General features: G+C 52.8%; 1 pseudogene; it reads right to left on the minus strand.

Annotated features, from left to right (window-relative positions):
• Nucleotides 1-1,255: 1,255 nt before the first annotated feature.
• On the minus strand, nt 1,256-1,861 carry LOC119512050 (annotated as a pseudogene).
• Between the last annotated feature and the right edge of the window lie 4,572 nt (nt 1,862-6,433).

Raw genomic sequence — 6,433 nt, forward strand, 5'->3', positions numbered from 1 at the left:
TTTGCTACTTCTATCCTCTCCTCATTCTTTCTCTCTCTCTCTCTCTCTGCTGAAGTGATTTAAAGCAAATCTCAGACGCTGTGCCATTTCACTCCTGACTACTTCAGTGTTGGGAACATTCTTTACCCGACCACAATGCCATTATCCCACCCGATGAATTAACACCAGTTCCTTATAGGTGTCATTGAACACGCGGCCCATTATCAAACAACCTCAAAAAATGTCTTTTTATAGTTGATTTATTCAACCAGGCAAGATCCAGATAGGCGCCACACATCACATTTGCTCGGGATAATTCTTAAATTTCTGAATCTGGAACATCTCTCCCTCCCCCTTTTTCTGTTTATTTCTTTTTCATGCCATTGACTTGTTGCAAGAACCAGGCCTGTCATCCTGTGCAATGTCCCACATTCCAGATTTGTTGGTTTGCCTCCTTCTGGCATCATTTGCTTTATTCCTCTATCCCATATAATTCCTGGCAATGGGAGTTCTCTCTAGAGGATTCTGTTACTGGTGGGGTCAGGACATTCAGGTGAGTTAGAGGGGTGAGTTGTGGATGGAGTTAGGACTAGATGAAGGAGGGTGATGTTAGGGTTGGGTTGGGTTTGAACCCAGAGCACAGCTGCATTTGACAGCATGATTTAGTGGCTAAGAGCAAAGACTGGGGATCCAGGTTTTCTGAGTTCAAATCACAGTTCTACCACTCATTAGCTGTGTGACCTTGAACAAGTTCTACAACCTCTTTGTGCCTTAGCATCCTTGTTTGTAAAATGAGGATAACAAGAGGCCTTAGCTCATAGAGTTGTTGTGAGGTTTAAATGAATTAATATAAGTCAAGCACTTGGACCAGTGCCTGGCACATAATTGCTATGAAAGTGTTTGCTAATCTATTGTTACTGGGGTTGGTTCTAGGTTAGCTTTGGGGTAACTCTAGTTCGTGCTTCCACCCATGACTGGAGGTTCTGCCTCATGGTTAGAGGGGGTCTGGCTATGGGGAGTGCTGGGAACTTTGAAGCACTGACCCTTCCCTTGGAAAGGCCTCTCTCTCCCCCTCTCTGGAGATGCACAGTGACATTTTTTCCATCCAATGGATGCAAATCCCCTACTGAAACAGACTTCTGCAGTTGGGTCAAAAGGCCGCTGATAATGGGAGGGACACCTAAAGGCAAAGTATCAGCAGAAGGTTAAAGCCTGGTCAATGACTGCCTGGGAATTGCAAGGAAGAAGAAAGCAGAGTTGGCCATGCTCTAATCAGTCAAAACATAAGTGAAGTCCAAAGGCACCACACGCAAGGAATGTCTTCAAAGTGCCTTCGTGAGACCCTACAGCCACCCCTGAGCTCCCTTGGGCTTCTTGGGTAGAAAGGGTTCTGTAAACTTTTTGCCTCCACAATCACCACCCCCCCCCCCCCACCAATTTCTGTTTGTTTTTTTGCACCTTATCGTCAACTTAGTCATCTCATCAAATTCTCTTATCATCTCCTCATTGCCCAAGTGCATATCGGTAAGGCCCCCTTATATATTCCTTGAGGTACTCAGCCTGCCCTTTTTTGGTTTTTCTTTTTGCTTTTCTGGGTACATCATTGCAGCTGGGTGTTTTCCTGTAGCCCTTCTTTTGCTTTCTGGATTTCCTCCTTTGGGCTTTCCCGTGTTCTCTCACTTTCCTTCCTTCTCTTGATTTTCCTTGTTCTTTAGCATTTCTTTATCTTCTTTTTCCTATTTTCTGTCTTTCCCTCGTTTTCTAATATTTCCTTGTCTTCCAGAGTAAGAGCTACTTCTGGCTTTCCCTCATCCTGGGTCTGTTTTTCATTTTCCATCTTTCCTTGTTTTTCAGGTTTTATATCATTGTACAATTTTTCCATGTTGAGATTTCTCCCCCTTGTCCTGTCCTGCAATGATTCTGAGCAAGTTCCTCCTCTTTCTCTAACCTTGAAGAGTGTTAAAACAACAGATGCGCAGGCCTGAAAGAATCTGGAGCAACAATGAGTCTGGAATTGTGGGCAGACAGCACCTGGCCCACTGGGGGAGGGCAGGCTCAGGGACTGGTCTATCTCACTTCTGAGAAGGGAATTTTGCAGGGTGAGGATACCTATATGGAAGTTTGGATCAGCAGCTTGGAGCTACAATGAAAAAGCTGATACAACTCCAGTGGAAGAATAAGGCAAACCATACTGTGGCCCCTGATGTGCTGGTGTATGTGGGTGTGGTATCCACCCACCCACCCATCCATCCATCCATCCATCCTTCCATCCATCTCCACAACAAATTCTGGGCACGCGCTCTGAGTCAGACACACCATTATGTAGTGCAGGAGGTGCGTATTTACCTACTGAACACTGTGCCAGTAGAGGAATGTATGATATGTGATGTGAGTTCCAGAGAGGGTGGAACCCTTCCTGGCTGGGGCCAGGGACCGGGAAGGAGGCCATGCTCTTCTTCCTCAGGTCTGACTCTTCTGCCCTGGTGGCAACCCCTGTCCCAGGGCTGGGTCCTCGATATGCTTGTTTTTCAGTTTCCTGCTTCTAAATCACCAGGTTCAACTTGGAAAAAGACCTGTTCCTTCTGGGAAGGAATTCTGGAGTTACCAAAGAGTTCTACTATGCCTGCCCAGGCACCCCGAGGTCATGGCCAAGTTCTCTGGAGACAGGCTGTCTTCCTCACGAAGACTCTTTTGGGGAGTTGTGGACAGTGTCCAGCCCACGCCATTTGCTGGAGGTGGCAAGACCCATGGATATAGCTCTCTGTCCCCTGGGTGGGGCTATCTCCACTCCCCCTTACTTGGGGTCAGGGCAGTGGGCCAGAAGCTCCTCTTACACCCTTCTGCTCTGCTACTCACCTCTTGCCACCTCTTGGCCCTCCCTTTCTGTCTCTTAGTAATGACTCCCAACCACAGTATCCTCATGGGGAACATTGTGCGTCTCTAACCGTGGGCTCCAAGAGTCCGAGTGCCGGAAGTGTGGTTCCCCAAATAAGACCTGGCTCCCCAAGATGGTTGGACAGTGGAGTGTCTTTTCCATGGGCTCAGAAGTCATATGGCAGGGGCCGTGTCTCCTCCATAAGCCTGGGGCAGGGGCCAGGACCTCAAACTCTGCCTCTCCCCAGCTCCAGACCACGAATGAAACCATAGAGTCTCTTCAGGCTGGTCTGTTTACCAGGAGACTCTGGCCAAGGCCCGAGGTGGTTTCAGCTCACAGTCCCTCCCTCCCTTTGTCTGACTAATGTTCCCATCCGTGAGCCCAGGTGAGAGATGGCAGCGTCTCCTGCTGCTGCCCCAACCAGAGGCTGTCTCTGCGGTGTAACTGCCTGATGGTATCTCGGCGGGTGTTTGGGTGAGCTGTTTCTTGGGAGTGTCAGCTTGTTGTTTACCTCAGCTCCCACCAGGCCCCCACCCCAGCCCCTGCCCCGGCTCTGCATTATTCACAGAACCGTAGGATCAGCACCCCCGACCCCAGCACTGCGGGAGCCTCCCTCCTGTTGGATACTGGTGTGGGTGTGTGTTTCAGGAGAGAGGGGTACAGAGAGCACCCCTCCTGAACTAGCCCTCAGCTTTTCTCCTCTGTTGCTTTCCTAAGTGGAAGCATTGGGGGGCAGTGTGGCCATCAGTGTATCTCAGGACAGGGGAGGTTGGAAGGCAGACACCACCCCACCCTGGCCCTCTTCTGGCTCATGAAAAACCTGGCAATGGGTCTTCAGCCTGGCCCCCCATTCCTGACTGGCTCCCCCAATGCCGTCTTCTGCCCCAGTGGGCCCCCACCTCCTCACTCTGGATCATTTCCTCTCTGCTCCCTCCAGCTGATGAGGGCCTCTCTCTGGCATCAGTCAGAACTTTTCCCAAGCCCGGCTGCCCCTCTACCACCAGCTGTGCAAACTCGGGGAGTCATTTACCCCCACCCCTCCCCCACTGAGCCTAGGGACCCACTCCATAAAATGGGAATAAGAGAATTCCCTGTGGGATTAAAGAGCATGGGTGCAGAAGGACTGGTACACACCACTCAACATTTTTCCATCCTCTTTCTGTCTCTGTCCCCTCTACCCTGGGTCCCCAGGCCCGTCTCCTGGGCAGCAGCACAACCCAAAACACAAGGAGACAAAGCACAAGGGCCCTGCCCTTTGAGATCCTCTGAGCTGATGGGAGAGACACACTCTGTACCTTGGGGAGCTCCCAGTATATGTGTGTCTGTGTGTGGATGTGTCTGTGTGACTGTGTGTGTGTGTGTGTGTGTTTGTGGTGGGGTATTGCCCAAGCAAAGGGAGGGAGCTCAAATAAGTGTACTCACGCTACAAGCAGCACTATAATGTCTTCTTAGCAGGAGAGAGCAATCAACAGATTCATTAAGTTCCTATTGCAGAAGCTAATAATTTGATTTATCTGATTACCTTCATTAAAAACCATTAGCTCCCATGAGCAAATGTTCCTGTGTTTGCATCTTCATAATTATGTTGACATTTCACAACTTGTACTTCAAGGGAGGCCTGTGCTCAAACCCTGCCTTGTCCACTCCAGCGCACAGGCCTGTGTGCACTGCCTGCCTCAGCCTGGGCACTGTGCTGGGCACTGGGGGACAGTGGGGAGCAAAGCAAGCCCGGTCGTCCTCTGCCCCAGCCACATCCCTGTCGCCTGTCATGTGCTGACGCTGGGGTCCTGGACAGTCTCCCAGGCTGTGTGCGTGTCATCACTGCAGTACCAGCTGCCTCTGGGCAGGGTCAAGCTTGCTGCCTGTGGTAGCTAGTCCTGGCACCTCTGGGTGCCCCAAGCCTAACTGAGCTTCTTGCATGGGTGGCTGGGCCTCAACACAGCCTTTTAGTGGCATCGGTGATCAACACAGTCACCTGGGCAGAGAGAGGCCCAGGGACCCCTTCAGGAAGGGGGAAGGAGCCCACAGGTGCCAGGTGCTGATGTCTTGGCTCCCCCTTTAACTCCTCCAGAAACATATTGGCATCTCTATTTAATGGGTGATGAACCCAGACTTGTATTAATTACTTCACCCAAGCTCACCTGGCCAGCATGAGGGTGGAGAACTGGGTCTGTACCCCAAGCCCGTGCGTTTTCCACCTCATCATGCCCACCTCCCCAAGAGAAGGGGGAACAGGTCCTGGCTGGTGGCCCTCCTGCTCCTGGCTCCCAAGTGTCCGTGTCAGCGTCTCCATCAGGGAGGAACAGCACCGAGGGCTGCCTCTTGAGGCCCCCAGCCTTCTTCCCCCTGCTCTGTGATTTCCCAGGTGCCAAGGACCTGGCCCGGCCAGGTATGTGTGTGTTTTAGGGCTTGACCAGAAGACTGCCCCTGCTCCATTCCCCTTCCAGAGAGTCTGCCCCTCAGAAGCCTGCACTGAGACCCCAGGGTGCTGGTGCCACTGGCAGGCTCTGCTCAGGGACAGCTTGGGCCCACCATCTGCCCTCCTGCTTTTCGGGACCCGGTGGGTGTTCTCAGCTGTCCATTCCCCTGGAGCGAGAGCCAGGAAGTGGGTCCCAGGAGAATGTGCAGGTGGCACAGCCAGAGGGAGGACAAAGTTTCCTTTCCATGACGCGGAGCAGACTGGCTTTGCGGTGACCCCCACCACAGCTGATGCTGGCTGAGCCCTGACTGCGTGCCCAGGCCCTGTTCCAAGCACATTGCCACTGATAGGCAAGGGACTCACCTCTCCAAGCCTCAGTTTCTCCACCCATACAATGGGTAGAAAAATCCCTGCCCCGCCTATCTCCCAAGTGGTTTGACAATCCTGGCGCCCATTTGGGAAGTGCCCTATGGGACGCTGGGAGGCAGCCACAGGGTCGCTCGATCATGATATCCCAAAGCTTTGTGCCCACATTCCTTGGCCCTTGGACGCAGCCTCGCTTCCTCCTGGGTTGTGATGGAAGGAGGGGTTGAGTCTGCCAGGGGATCCTGTGCTGGCTGGGATGAAGGGAGGGCCCTTTCAAACAGGCAGGGCTGGGGATGGGCACGAGGGGGCCATCCTGGAGTGGGCGTCTCCTCTTCACCCACACTGGCCTCTTGGGCGCTCTCCTTTCCCCCCTTCCTCCTGCTTCCCCCTCTTCCCAGGGATGGAGGGGTGTCTCCCAACACCTCCATCCCTCCTTACCCACTCTCTGTCTTACAGCCTTGCTGGGGAAGCCTTTATCAAGGGCATCCCTGGCAGCCCCAGGGTACAGGAAACCTGTCCCACCCCAGCCCCTGTACAACCTTGTCCCCTCCCCGGACCTCAGGCCACCCCCTTCGGCTTGTCTCCTTTCCCTTGCCTGCTCTTTTCCTTCCTTCTCTTCCTTATGCCCTATCTCCTCCTTTCTCTTCCTGCCTTCCTATCCTAGACCATCTACTGGAAGGAGTTATGAACGCCTTCCCCCCAGCCCTGATCCTCTCTCTCCATCTCTGGTTCCTGCCCCACCAGCCGACGGCCTCCTAGCTTCTCTCCTGGCTTCACACTCCTTCTCCGAAGCC

This window comes from Choloepus didactylus, chromosome 17, assembly GCF_015220235.1.
Source record: "Choloepus didactylus isolate mChoDid1 chromosome 17, mChoDid1.pri, whole genome shotgun sequence".
NCBI classification, from domain to species: domain Eukaryota; kingdom Metazoa; phylum Chordata; class Mammalia; order Pilosa; family Megalonychidae; genus Choloepus; species Choloepus didactylus.